Consider the following 13,938-nt stretch of genomic DNA (forward strand, 5'->3'; position numbering starts at 1 on the left):
GAGGCTTTGATGTAAAACGCATACAGCATTTACACAGTGTGGAGCGAAATGCCCAGAGGGCAAGGGTCCTGTCTTCCTTCAAAGAAAGCTGTAGTCAGGTTTCCACCAACATGGGGAAAACACAAATTGTGACCTTATTTGGAGGAAGAAAGCTTCAAAGGGGAGCGGTCCAGTGCAGGGCACTAGCTTTAAGACTGGGGCTAGGGTGGGGACTCTGCATGGGCAGAAACGGAGCAGTAAGAAGGGCTTCTGGGTCTCCATTCCACCTGACCTTTCTCTCTCTTGAGGTCACAGCGTCCTCCCATCCCCTCTGCCCTCCCCCCACCCCATGCTCTGAGCTGCTGATTTTTATGCCCCGCCCCCAGCTGGCCTGGCCTGTGTGCTCCTGGAATGCAGCCTGCAGGTCTGCTCAGCCCCCCCCCCCCCCCCCCCGAAGCTTCCAGCAGACCCCCAGCCTTGCCCCAGGCACTCAATGCAGCTCCGGTAAGAGGTCTCAGGGGCTGCTGATCCAGCCCCCCTCCCATCAGAAAGCAGCTGACTGAGAAACATGGAAATTAAGTTATTTTTTTGATTCTGAGAATTAGTGGGGTTTGGGGACACTGGGTGAGAAGGGATCTCTGGTCGCTCAGTCAGTTAAATGTCCGACTCTTGATTTTGGTTCAGGTCACGACCTCACGGTTCGTAGCTTCAAGCCCTGCGTCAGGGTCTGTGCTAACAGCACAGAGCCTGCTTGGGATTCTCTCTCTCCTTCTCTCTCTGCCCCTCCCCTGCTCGCACTTGTGTACTCTCTCTCAAAATAAATAAATAAACCTAAAACAAAAACAAAAACAAAAACAAAAAACCCTCCAGGATAGTAGGATCCGCTGTTTATGAAGCCAAGCACTGTGCTAAGTGCTTTGTAGACATCAGCTCATTTGACCTCCACACCCAATATTGTTATTTCCATTTTATAAATGGGGAGATGGAAGTTTGCAGAATGAAGTAACCTTCCAATGGTCACACAACTTGTCCAAGGTCACACGGCTGGTATGTGGCAAAGTCAAGGCTAAAACCCAGGACTGTGTGATTCCAAAGCCTGTGCCGACAGCCCCTCCATTCCCTGCCTCCCCAACCTGACCGTGGAGCCCCTGCCAGGAATCTTTGTGGCGCTGCATACCCACCCCCCCACCCCCACCCCCACCCCCCACCCAGGATCCCAACAGCTAGTGTTAAGATGGTCCCAGCCCAAAATAGCCCCACGGTAGACTCACTTGAGATTAAAAACAAACAACAGATCTCAGATATGGAAATTATGTTTATGATACTCATTATCACAAAAAGTCTGTGCGAGGCCTTCTCTTGTTTTATGGGCTTTTTCCTACTTTATCCTGAGTCCTCATGCCTGTCCCTTCTCCTCCCCTCGGTACTCACTCCAGTGTGTCTGATATATGGCCTAACATCCTCATGGATCCTTGTTAAAATATAACGTTGTTTTGTGGTGTGTATGTGTTTTTAATTTACACTAATGGTAGTGTGCCATAAATCTTGTTCTGTTTCTTCTTATTTATTTTTTTTCATTCTGCGCTATGTTTTAAAGATCTATTCCTGTTGCTTTTTACATAGTTAACTTCAGGCGTGCCTACCGCCTTTCTCTTGCCCATTCTGCCAGGCTTTAGCTAACCCGAAGCAGCACCAGGATGGTCGCCATGGTGCACGTGTCTCAGGAATCTGGTCAGGAACCTCTCAGGCTCTACACCCAGGAGAGGATTGTTGGGTTATGGACTTTCCACAGCACTTTCCAGGATGTCTCTGCTAATGTATGTGGTCACGAACAGGGGCTCTGTCTCTCTGTTTTTTTCTCTAACGCTTGGTTCCATCCACCTTTCTACATGTGTAACTCCCTTGAGATTGGCTGGCACCCAAGGGAGGGGATTACAAGACCACAGGACTGAGCCAGTCGCCTACCTCAGGATCAGCGCCACCTTGGCTCCTGGCCTCCAGAAGTGTCCATGCACTGGCCCTGCCACTGCCTGCTCTGTGGTGTCTGTGAACCCTTCTCTTTATCTGCCTGTCCTGACTTACGTAGCCTTGTTTAATCAGAGTCACCCATCAGCATGAGTAGAACTCAGAATTAGTTGTGTTGTCTGGTGTCCTTGTGTCTGGGGATGTGCCCACCATACGAGTCCACCTCTAGGGCCTCACTAAGTTCACTCCAAATGTAACGGGGCTCCTCCCTCATTTCTAGTGCTGGTCCATCAGGGCCACACTTATTTCTGCCTGTTTCCCTGGTCCTCTTAATCTCAGCTACTTATCTCCCGCCCCTCCCTCCCCACCCAACATACCTAGGGGGACAATCTTAGCAGGCTCCCCTCCCTAGGACAGATGATTATTTGCATAACAGAATGACCTACTAAGGAGCTTGTTTTTTGGTTTTTCATTACTGCAGCAAGACATTTCCCTAGGGGGGACTCACAGAAAGGAACAGTACTCCTTCACTTTCACCGCACCCCCTGGGAAACATGGAACGCTCCTTTGTGTTTCTTCCTGATTGGCTATCAAGTTCCACTGAGGAGTGGAGAGGTGGGTAAGTCCTTTGTGCCTGAGATTTGACAAAAGACACAGTCTGAGGCTGAGAGACATTCTAGGGCTGATGGTAGATTCCTGAGAACCAGCTCAGGAATCTATGAGGAAATCACATGTAAGAGGAAGAGAAACCAACGAAATTGACCTTTCAGAGAAGAATAGATGAAGCAGAAGAGCAGAGAAAAGCAGAGACAAAAGACCATGAGGAATCTGAGAGCAGAAACTGAAATGGGGAGAATCCTGCTTGACACCTATGGCTGGTTAACAATTGCCCCCAAATGCTGTGTAACAAGCAACCATAAAATCTCAGTGTCAAGGGCCAAGTGTTCATGTAGCCTATGCTTCTCTTGGTCAGCTGGGATGGGCTCAGTTGATACTGGCTCAGCTTTGAATGTCTCTCATTTTTCCCCTGGGACTAATGGGCTGGCCCAGGCATATTGTTCTCATGGCAGTGGCAAAGTGCAAGATAGGGGAACCTGGGTGGCTCAGTTGGTTAAGTGTTCAAGTCTTAATTTCAGCTCAGGTCATGATCTTGGGGTTCGTGGGTTCGAGCTCCACATCAGGCTCTGTGCTGACAGTGTGGAGCTTGCTTTGGATTCTTTCTCTCCCTCTCTCTCTCTGCCCCTTCCCTGCTCTCTCTCTCTCTCAAAATAAATAAACATTTTTTAAAAAGCACAAGATAGCAAGTCCAATCACACACATGCTTGCGGCAGCTTTGGGCACATGATTCTTATCCTGATCTCAATGGCCAAAGCAAGTCACATGGCAAAGGGTGAGGAAATGAGAGGTGAAGATTTGGGGCCATGAGTGCACTCTACCATGCAAACTTTCAGTTCCTGTGAGGGTTAGTTGTGCTCCCTGTAGTTTAGTTTACGAGTGGGGCCTTCTTCCCTTACAGCCAAACAATTCCCAGTCAAGGTGGGGTGTTAGGATATAGCTTAGGTGATCAGCTTGACTTCTCTTTGCATCGTTCTTATGGCAGAGGGCATAGGGCCAGAAGACACATTGGACTCTTGATAAGGAGAAACTGATGGGTTTGACCTGCCAGGGGGAAATGATCAAGAAAGCAGTGTTTTCTATGGCAACCTGCCCGAGTCACCACATCGGACCCTGGTAGACTCTCCTCCTGGCAGGGCTGCTTTCAGTGAGATTGTCTGAAGAAGTGGGGTAGGATGGGCACAGTGGCTGGGCTTCTGGGCATGGTGGTTCTCAGCATCAGGTGAAGTGTCAGACAGGGAGGCCTCTCTGGGCCAATGTGAGGACTTCCAGAAGGATATTTGTCTCAAGAAAGGAGGAGGGACTGGCGTGAAAGTAGACCCAGGGGTCAGAATCCAGCTGGTCAGGCAGCAAGTCAGCTTGGGGCCCAAGTCCACAGAGAGCTGGGGTGAGAGCCAGGCACCAAGCCCGTGATAGAGAGAAGTCCCACCAAATGGAGAAGCAGCGAGAAAGGTTCTGGTTCCATGTTTGAATGAGAAGTGTGGAAATGAGGCACTTGGTGATTCCCAAATCCGGAGAAGCTCCTGGTTGCCTCTAGACCCAACTCTCACTGGCCTAGGGCCATGGGGTGAAGCCTTCAAATGTGTGTATGTGTGTGTGTGTGTGTGTGTGTGTGTGTGTGTTTGTGGTCTTATCACTCTACTTCAGTGGGCCTAGGACAGATAAGTACTACAGAAATAAGAACCAGAAGCCTGGAAACTTAGGTGAGAGCTTCCTTTCTCTTCCTCCACCTTCTAGGAGGATGGGAGCAGCCTTGGCTACCCCAGCTGCCTGCTAATGCTGCTCAGACTTATTGGTGGTCCCAGGGGCCCTATCCCTCACTTACAACAACTGCTCAGGAGCCAGATCTTTGGGACATTTATGGGAGATGAGAATGTATGACCCAGAACAAGTTTGACTCCCTGACCCCCCATTGAACTGGCAACAGGAGAAGTGAAATCAATTCTGGTAACCTGAGCAGCAGGAGAAAGCCAGCAAGAGTAACGGGAAACTGTCAAGGTCATTTTCTCACCCGCACAACAGGGAAAAGGAGAAAAAAATGAGCCAATAACAACACAATGATCGTGTATTGATGCCCACTACGTGGCAGGTTTTGTACTGAATAATGAGATATGAAAGTGCATGAGGTATGGTCTCTGAACTGGTCCCGGACTAGAGCTGACAGTGAGGGGCACCTGTAAACACATAAATAAAACATGCATCCATGGGAGAAAAGGCAGAGTGCTGTTTGAGCCTAGAGGAGGCAAGACCAGCCAGCTTGGTCAGGGAGCATGTATCTGTCAGCACAAGCTAGGTTATACTGCAGTAACAAACAACCTCCATACTTTGGAGGTTTTGAGCAAAGGTCTCTCCATTATGGGTTGGTGAGGCTTTCTGCTCCACATGATTGTTCTTACTGGGATCCAGTTTATCAGGGCAGCTGCTATCTGGAATGTTGCTACTTGCCATGTCACAGGAAGAAAAAGACGCTAGAGAGCATCACATGACAAGCAGGTGCTCAGGCGCAGAAGGGACATGTGTCATCCTGCTCAGGACCCATTGGCCAGAACTAGTTACAGGGCTTCATACACAAGAGGCCCAGAAGTGCGATTCTATTGCGTGCCCAGCATGTAGGAAAAATGAAATATCTGATGAGCAGCATTCATGACAGCCAACAGAATGTTTGGAACTACTCAACAGAGTAGAATCTTGAGACAGGGCTTAGAGATGTAGATAATGAGGCAGAGAATAAGGAAGGATGTTCCAAGCTCATAGGCTTCATGGAGACATAAAAATGGGAGGCATGCTCCAGGAACCCTGGGGACACAGCAAAGTTGGAACCCAGGGGTGGTGGGTGGTAAAAGGGAGAAGAGGGTGAGGTGGCCTCACTCTGAAGTTTCCTGTGAGTCTTGCTTGGGAATTAGGAGTTTATCCTCCAGCAATGTGCAGGCAGCAGGCATGGTTCAGCAGCCCAGCACTGGAGATGCTTAAAAGGGAAATACCCGGGAGGATTTGGGGAGAGCTATATTGGGCACTGAGCTTCCCAAGCAGGGGCCTGCAGTCAGCTGGCCTCAGCCTTCATTGTCTTTGTTTCCCTGGATAATGCTTTTTATAACTCTGTAATATCCAGCACTCCCTTTTAGTATAAGATTTTTAAAACCCGCTGTTTTGACTAGGGTGCAGTTAGACCGTCTGAGCTGGGATTCTTAGGGTGAATGGAATCTTAGTTTTTGTTGTACTTTGGAGACAATACATACAAGTGAATGCACTGATGCCAAGAGCTGGGCAGCTCCCAGATGTGCCAGAGGCCGTTCTCAGGGCTATAGATCACACGTTGCCACGAGACAAGAGCGGGCAATAGGCTTCTGTGGTCAGACTCCTGAGGACAGTAGTCTCTGGAGAGGATATACAGCTGCAGTTTCAAGTTGCCTGCCACCTCCCATCTCTCTAGAGAATTCCGTGCCAACATAAAGGGAGGAGGCTGGATGGGAGGGAACTTTGAAAGAAATTGCGATGTGGGAAGGGCTCAGTCTAAAATACCTTTGTTAAAGTTGAGTACTTAGAGCCACGACTGAGCATTGTGCAGAGAGGAAGATGTGTTCACACGTGGTGCCCCTGTGGGGGAGCCCTTAGCACCCTCCCTGTCCCCTGCTTGTGCCGGGTGGAGAGGACTTTGTTCCTGGTCCCCAAGAGGAGTAAGTGTTGGAGAAAGCTTTCTTGGTTTCTCTGTTCCTTGCACCATTGTGCTCCCTCTCATAACTTTGTCCTTTTTGTCATGAGGTGAAGTTGCTGCCCACGTAGGTAGACTTTCTTCTTCCTCAAAGAAGACCTAACTGCTCTTAAGGGCTTTCAACCGATTAAGTCAGGCCCACCCAGGTTCTCTGGGGGATGATCTCTCTTACTTCTAGTCAACTGATTATGGAGTTGAATCACATCCACAAAATACTTCCACAGCAACACCTAAACTACCATTTGCTTGGATAACTGGGGATTGTAGCCTGGCCAAAGTGACACATAAAACTGACTATCCCAAAGGGCATTGTCTATTTTCCTTATACCAGAGACTGATATTGCAGAAGATTCACTAGAGAAGCACACAGAAGCCTTTGGTATTGCTTGTTGGTGACCACAACAGGATAACAAACTCCAGAAGTAGCTTTTTATCAAGTGCCACCTGAGGTAAGGAGGAGTCTGGCTGCGGGATCATGCGAATCTACCCAGAGGTCCAAAAGAAGGATTTACATAGCCTCCAGGCAGAAATCCCAAAGAACTGAGCTCCCACATTGCCTCCGGTATAACATGGGAATCCTGATACTTCAGAGGGTGTTTCTGAGGATTAAATAAGCCGGCAATAACTTGTAAGCGGTAATGCACTGCTCAGATGTATCAGCTTCGTTCTCATAGAGATGATAAAATAATTTCTAAGTACCAGCCTCCAGTTCTAAATGTCTTCCCCGATAAGACTGGTGTTCCTCATCTATTATCAGTCATCTGTAGTTGTATTATATGTTAGATTGCAACAACATAATAAGAAAGCTTAGCTTTAAAAAGCACGGACCAGTATTCTAGAAAGTTATGTGAAGCTATTTCAAGAAGTGTGGCAGAAATGACATTTATGTGACTCGTTTTGTACATAATCTTGGAAAACGCCCACTTCTCACGTCTAACTGAAATGTCACCTCCATGGGGAAGGCTGTCCTCATCTTCCCAGGCCTGGTTCTGTGCCTCATCTGGGGTGACCACTGGTGATGGCGGTCGGAATGCAGCCTCTGCCACTTGCTGCCTGCCTCAGCCACCCCGACCTCCAGCTCACCTCTAGCCCTCGCACTCATCTGACACTCATGTTCCTGCATGCTGGTGTGTTTGGAGCCCCACTCCCTTTGATGATGGGGGGGCTGGAAACTTGTTCCCAGGAACTGAGGCCTGGGAGGAACTGAGCCTGGTACCCAGGGACATGTTAACAGCTGGGGATGGTCTGCCATGTTTTAGGCGCTGTACTGAATGCTTCATGTGCATTATTTCACTCATTCTAGAATACAGTACTAAGAGTAACTGACATTTATATGTTGATGTATGGCCTTCTGTATTTCAGGTTCTTTTCTAAAAACTGGTCACATATTAATTTATGGAACCCCCATAAATAAATGTACAAATAGGTACTATTATCCATTGTACAGATGGTAAAATTGAGCTTAAAGGTCTTGCCCAAAGTCATACAGATCGGTGAGTGACCGTCAAATTCATCTAACTCCACAGCCAATGTCCTCACCCACTATCTCGTGCTATCTTCATTAAAAGAGTCTATGGGGCACCTGACTGGCTCAGTCGGTTAAATGTCTGGCTCTTGATTTCGGCTCAGGTCATGATCTCACAGTTCATGGGTTCAAGCCCTGCATTGGGCTCTGCGCTGTCAGTGTGGAGCCTGCTTGGGGATTCTTTCTTTCTCCCTCTCTCTCTGCCCCTCCCCCACTTGGGCATGTGTGTGCTTTCTCACCCTCTCTCAAAAATAAATAAACTTAAAAAATAAGCAACCCCCTCCCCCCAAACTAGGAGTTTCTGTTCCTGTTTCAGTTCTTGCCATTCCCACCCCCACATGCACACACTCACCACTCAGGCCCCTAAGATATTACTTTTAGTTTGGAGTTTGTGGCACCCCAGACCTGGTGATCTGAGTGCCTCCTGCTCTCCTGACTTACTGCACCTCCCTCCCCTGTCAGCTCTCCAGGAGCCACAGAAGTCCAGCGACTCCTCATGTGCCCCGTGACACTGGCCCGGGCTTCTATTCTCTCCTTCACCACACTGTCTATATCTGATGTGTCTCCATCTCTTCACGGGCCTGTGGACTCCTTTAGGGCAGAGATTGCATTTCCACCTTCCTCTCCTCAGATCCTGACTCAAAGGAAGAAATGATGGAGTGAGTCGATCTGTAGCAATGGTTGGAAAACCCCTTCTTTGGCACAGGGTGGAAATAAAACCAATGGAAAAGGTTAAGGGGACCAGAGAGGGCTGGATGTGTCCGTAGCTGCTGGCTGGATAGGGCTGGAGAGCAGCAGTCCACTATCCCACTGAGGAGCTGGAAAATTCACACAAGGACCCAGGCTCTGCCAGTTGGGGGTGTGATGAAATGTGGCTGATGGCTCCCCACTTCTTTTTTTTTGTAAAGTTTATTCATTTTTGAGAGACAGAGAGAGACAGTGTGAGCGGGGAAGGGGCAGAGAGAGAGGGAGACACAGAACTCGAAGCAGGCTCCAGGCTCTGAACAGTCAGCATAGACCCCAACGAGGCTTGAACTCACAGACTGTGAGATCATGACCTGAGCCGAAGTCCGATGTTTAACCGACTGAACCACCCAGGCTCCCCACCCCTGCCCCCACTTCTGCTCAAGCATCACTGTCTGATTTCTCTGCCATTCTCATTTATTGAAATTTGGTGTTATTTCCCAGAGAATGACAGAAGTACAAACAGACCCATCTTAAATAGCTTGGAGGAAGAAAATAAAGGAAGGAGAACAAGAGGGAGGAAGGAGAGGGCACAAGAGGGAAGGAGAGAAGGGAGGGAGGAGAAGATGGGGGAAAAAGTAAAAACAGGGGAGGAGAGGAAGAGAATATTTTAAAACAGACTTCAAGAGGTTCCATGGCTTGGCTGTTCAAACCAACACTCACGTTAGTGTGTTCTCTTCTCATCTCCACCATCTGTCTCCAGAGTCTCAGTCTTGCCTCCTGTAAAATAGGCAGTAACACATCTTCCCCTACTCTAGACTCTGCCACAAAGAAGGACTTAGATATGATCTCAAGGATGTAGTGATTTCTCAGGATCTCCCTCCCTTCCCAAGAAGGTCACAAAACTTGTCAAGTCTTTTGCTGGATTTGAGAGAGCTTTGCACAGAGATGGAGAAAGAGTTACTCACCAGACTTCCGGGGGACTGTGGAAGATAAATCAGCCCCACGCTGCTCTTGGTTTAGGGGCACAGGGCTAGTTGGCCCCCAACTCCCAGGGGGCTGCATGCAAGGATGAGGGTCTCTCAGCAGGAGGAGCAGCTATGAAAGGTAACAGGGCTTGAGGGAAAGTACTGGAGCTGTTTGGTGTCTTAAAAATTATTGAGGATCCCAAAGAGCTTTTGTTATGTACATCATATTTATTATATTAGCATATTAGAAATTAAAGCTGAGAGCATTTTAGGACAGCAGAATACACAGGCACATACTCCCTCACCTCTCTGAGCAGTGACATCATCAAACTTCAGGTGGGTGCTGGAGAACTCCACTGTATGCTTCGGGGGGAAAGGCAAATAGTGTCTTAGTGTAGTTATGAAGAATTTTGATATCACAGACGCCTTGGGAAGGTCTTAGGCTCTCTCTGGGTCCCTGGACTCCACTTTGAGGACCTCTGATCTACACACAGAATGTTGTACTTAATGGAATTTCTCAAGCCCTCGGACAAGACCCTAAGACACTGAGCAGTGGAATCACAACCATGATTGGATTTCTTGAACTATGGGTGTCTGTTGATATGCAGACAAGTCAGGATGGCTCACCCAGCCAGAGGAGCAAAACCAGAGGGACCTAGGAGGAAGTATGGGCAGGAATTTGCAGAAAGCACAGAAGAGCCCTGCATCCATGACAGCTGTGAGATTTAGGGGTTTGGACCCAATTTGTATAAATCTACCAGAAGCAGAAAGACCCCAGGTATCATTGAGGTCCAAGCTTGTTGTGGTTACTCCACTCAAAGAACGTGAACCCTCCAGTAGCATCTGTACCCAAGCTGTGAGGTCAGTGCCTGCCCTCAATCCCCCACTGCCCTCCCCTTCTCGGTGCTGGAGGAAACAAGAAGCTACTGCAATCAAAATGAAATGTCAAATTTTTTAAAACCAGAGGAATAGCTGTAATTTGCGAGGAGACAGAATGCAATTAGCATACACTTGTCAGAATGGGAGCCGGTTTTGTGAGCCCCATGTAAGACTGGGCTGATTCCTGCAATTCCATTTGCATTTTGCCCCATTAATGGCCAAACCAGTACAATAAACAGGAAGTCAGTGGGGAGCATTCATGAGCAGCACAGGCCTGACCCTTGAGCTTCTTCATGGAGGACAGAGAGGAAGTAAGTACCTGCCTGTGACTTTCTGCTTGGGGCAAGGGCAACTGAAGACCCCAGCCCAGGATCCATCAGTCCTCTGGTTTAGCACTTTGTGTAACCCTTGCTTTCCGAGTCACAGCTTTGGGGGAGAAGGCAAGAAAATCAGGGCAGATGGTAAGTAATAGCAGTGTTAGCCTGATCATCTAGATGAGGCCCTTGGGGGAGAGGGAAATCACAGTTCCAAGATAGGTTCCAGGGTGGCAGTTTCTGCTGGGACCTCTGTCTCCCCTATGGACTTGTCTGCCCCTACCTGACCTTGAGGTTGCCACTGGGGCTTGCCATCCAACCCATTATTCCTCTCATCGCTGCTGTGGCCTCTTTCCCTGGGTTCTGCAGATCCTTGGGTCTGGCCAAATTCCCTGGTGGGGTTGGGGAATGGGGATTACCTGCCTCTGGGACCCTTTGGACACTTATGTGTGTGTCCTCAGTCCTGCTGGAGCCTCTTCCCTGGGCTCCATTGAAGGAGCAGCCGTATGTTGAGCCAGCACAACCCACGGATACAGCTGAAGTACAGTTTTATTTTTGCTACCATTCTCCCTTTAAAATGTATGCAGTGAGAACCATTTCTTGCCTGAGGATGAGATCTCTGTCTCAGGCAGGGCCCATAATTTTCTCCTGGCTTTTCAGTAATAAAAAGATCTCTGGTCACTTTAAACCACAAATACAGCCTCAGTTCAGTAATTAAAATGGTCTAGTTCGAGATAATAAAAATTCTGAACTCGTTTTAATGCCAGCTCCCCCTCTCGCCCCTCCCAGCTTGGCCAACGCCAGAGGTCCTTTGCCATGGAGAAGGGGAAGGCTCTTTGTTCAGCTTTGAGCCCAGTGTTTCTCCTTCTCTCCCAGCTGAACTGGGAGTTGCTGAGGTTTCTGATCCTTTCAGAGTCTGGCTCGGAGCGGGCAGGATGCAGAAAGGGCATGGTTTTTCAGGTGGGAGCAATTTTGTTTTTTTGGTTTTTTTGCAGACCCCTCAGCCTCTGGTTTTGCAGTGTCTCTGCCATGCAGCATCATCTTACTGGAGCGCCTTTGCCTGCGTCTAAATGGACCCTTGGCAGGATTTGGACAGCCTCAGGGCTGCATGCCCTGCTTGGGGAATGGTGCACAGACATTTTGGGGGAGCCACCCTACCTCCCTCCTTAGCCATGTGTCTTGGTGGGGGTTGACTTCATCCCAACCCCAGCAGTGGGTCCTGTGGCTTAAGCCAATCAGCTTACTCTGTCCTTTCTCACCACAGGGACTGGCTAAGCTATGGGCGCCTCGCCAATCAGAGCAGAGAAGGGGGAGGAGACACAAGCTGGGATTTGCATGTGGTCTCTGTTCTGTACAAGTGACCAAAATCAGCAACCTCTCTCTGCCTGAACAATGGGGTATAAAGCAGTGAGGTCTGGAATTGTGACAGCCATTTTGCTACCACAAGATGAGAGTGTGGAGCTGCCAGGGGACCACCAGTGGACCCTAGGATGAAGCCAGGACTGCAGAAAGCATGTGCCTTGACCATGAGAAGCAGGTCCTAGTGACACTGCTTAGCATTCCCTAATGTCAGATCCTCAATGAGGGGATATGGGTGGCAGTTTTGCCCCCCAGAGGAATGTTATTGAGGAAGAAGAATATGAAACTGGAAAATGAGTACATGAAAGTACATCTGGCAACGTCTGGGGGCATTTTTGGTTGCCACAACATGGCCGTTACTCCTAGCAGCCAGAGGTAGAGGCCAGTGATGCTGCTAATCATCCTGCAATGTGCAGGCGAGGCCCCCACAATGAAGAATTATCCAGCCCCAAATGTCACCAGTGCTTGTCCATTGAGAAAGCCTGGTCTACAGCCAGTACTATATCTGGACTTTTCCATTATATGAGCCAATGTGTTTCCTTTATTTTTTGATTCAGTCTGAGTTGGTTTTCTTGTGATTTAAAATAGAATCTTAACTGATAGTTTTCAAAAACAATGCCACCTCTTCTTTCCTCCCCAAACTCTCTCCTCTCTGCCTCTCCTCGGCCTTGCAGATTTCTTCTTGGACACATTGACAGAGTGACTCCTTCTGCCTCCTTGTTAGGCACTTTCCAGAAATAGAGTCCTACCTAATCCCTGCGTCCCTGTCAAAAATCCCATCTCCTGAAGTCTTAAAGATACTTGGGTGAAAGCATTTACAATTTTGCTTAAAAATTTCAAGGTTGCTATTGAAAACTTTTATTGTGAAATATATCAGATGTACAAAATGAGTGATATAATAAGCACTTTCATGTACTCATTTTCCAGTTTCATATTCTTCTTCCTCAATAACACCTTCCTCTCCTTCCTCAGGAGAAACTAATAACTGAAATTTGAGATTAACCTTCTCATGCATAGTTTTTGTGTTATACCATCCATTCATGTATTCCTAAGCAAAACTTAATATTTCTTTGTATCTTTTATATGCACGTATATAAAATGCTATTATATTGTATGTGTTCTCTTGTGGCTTCTTTCTTTGTTATGTTTCTCAGAATCCTTTAGGCTTTTAGGCTTTTAGATAGCTTTGGGTCTTCCAGGTCTGCATGGTGGTCCATTGTGTGAATTTCTAAATCCATTTGCATGGAGAATCATCTTCCAATTTTTCATAAGTAGAAAGGATGCTGCTCGGAAGATTCATGAGCCTGTGTTCTAGAGTACATGTGCAAGAGCTTCCAGTAGGTCTGCCTAGGAGTGGAATTGTTGAGTTACAGGGTATGTGCCACCTCCAGCTCTACTCACTGTTAGTCTCAAAGGCCACTTTGATTTTATTTATGATGTATGTGTTGTATAGATGTGTTGGAGGACATAGATATTGTTCTTGGTCTTCATCTGTCTTGACCACTCCTGAGATTCATGGGGTCTTTGTGTACAAAGACTATATGAATAAGCATGATAGAAAGAATAATAGCTTCTCAAAGATATATACACACTCTAATTTCTGGAATTTGTGAATATGTTACCTTACGTGGCAAGAAGAACTTCGCAGATGTGATTTTATTAAGGATCTTGAGGTAGGAACATTATCCTGGATTATCCAGGTGGGCCCAATGTAATCCCAAGGATCCTTATAAGAGAGAGGCAGAGGGGTCAGAGTCAGAGAAGGGGGTTGGAGTGGTACAAGGAGGGGCCGTTAGCCAAAGAAGGTGGATGGCCTTTAGAGGCTGGAAAAGGCAAAGAACAGATTCTTCCTGGAGCTTTCAGAAGGAAGATGGCCCTGCCGACCTATTTTATACCTCTAATCTCCAGAACTATAAGATAATATATTTGTGTTGTTTCAAG

The sequence above is a fragment of the Panthera uncia genome (genome assembly GCF_023721935.1).
Source record: "Panthera uncia isolate 11264 chromosome C1 unlocalized genomic scaffold, Puncia_PCG_1.0 HiC_scaffold_4, whole genome shotgun sequence".
Taxonomy (NCBI): Eukaryota; Metazoa; Chordata; class Mammalia; order Carnivora; family Felidae; genus Panthera; species Panthera uncia.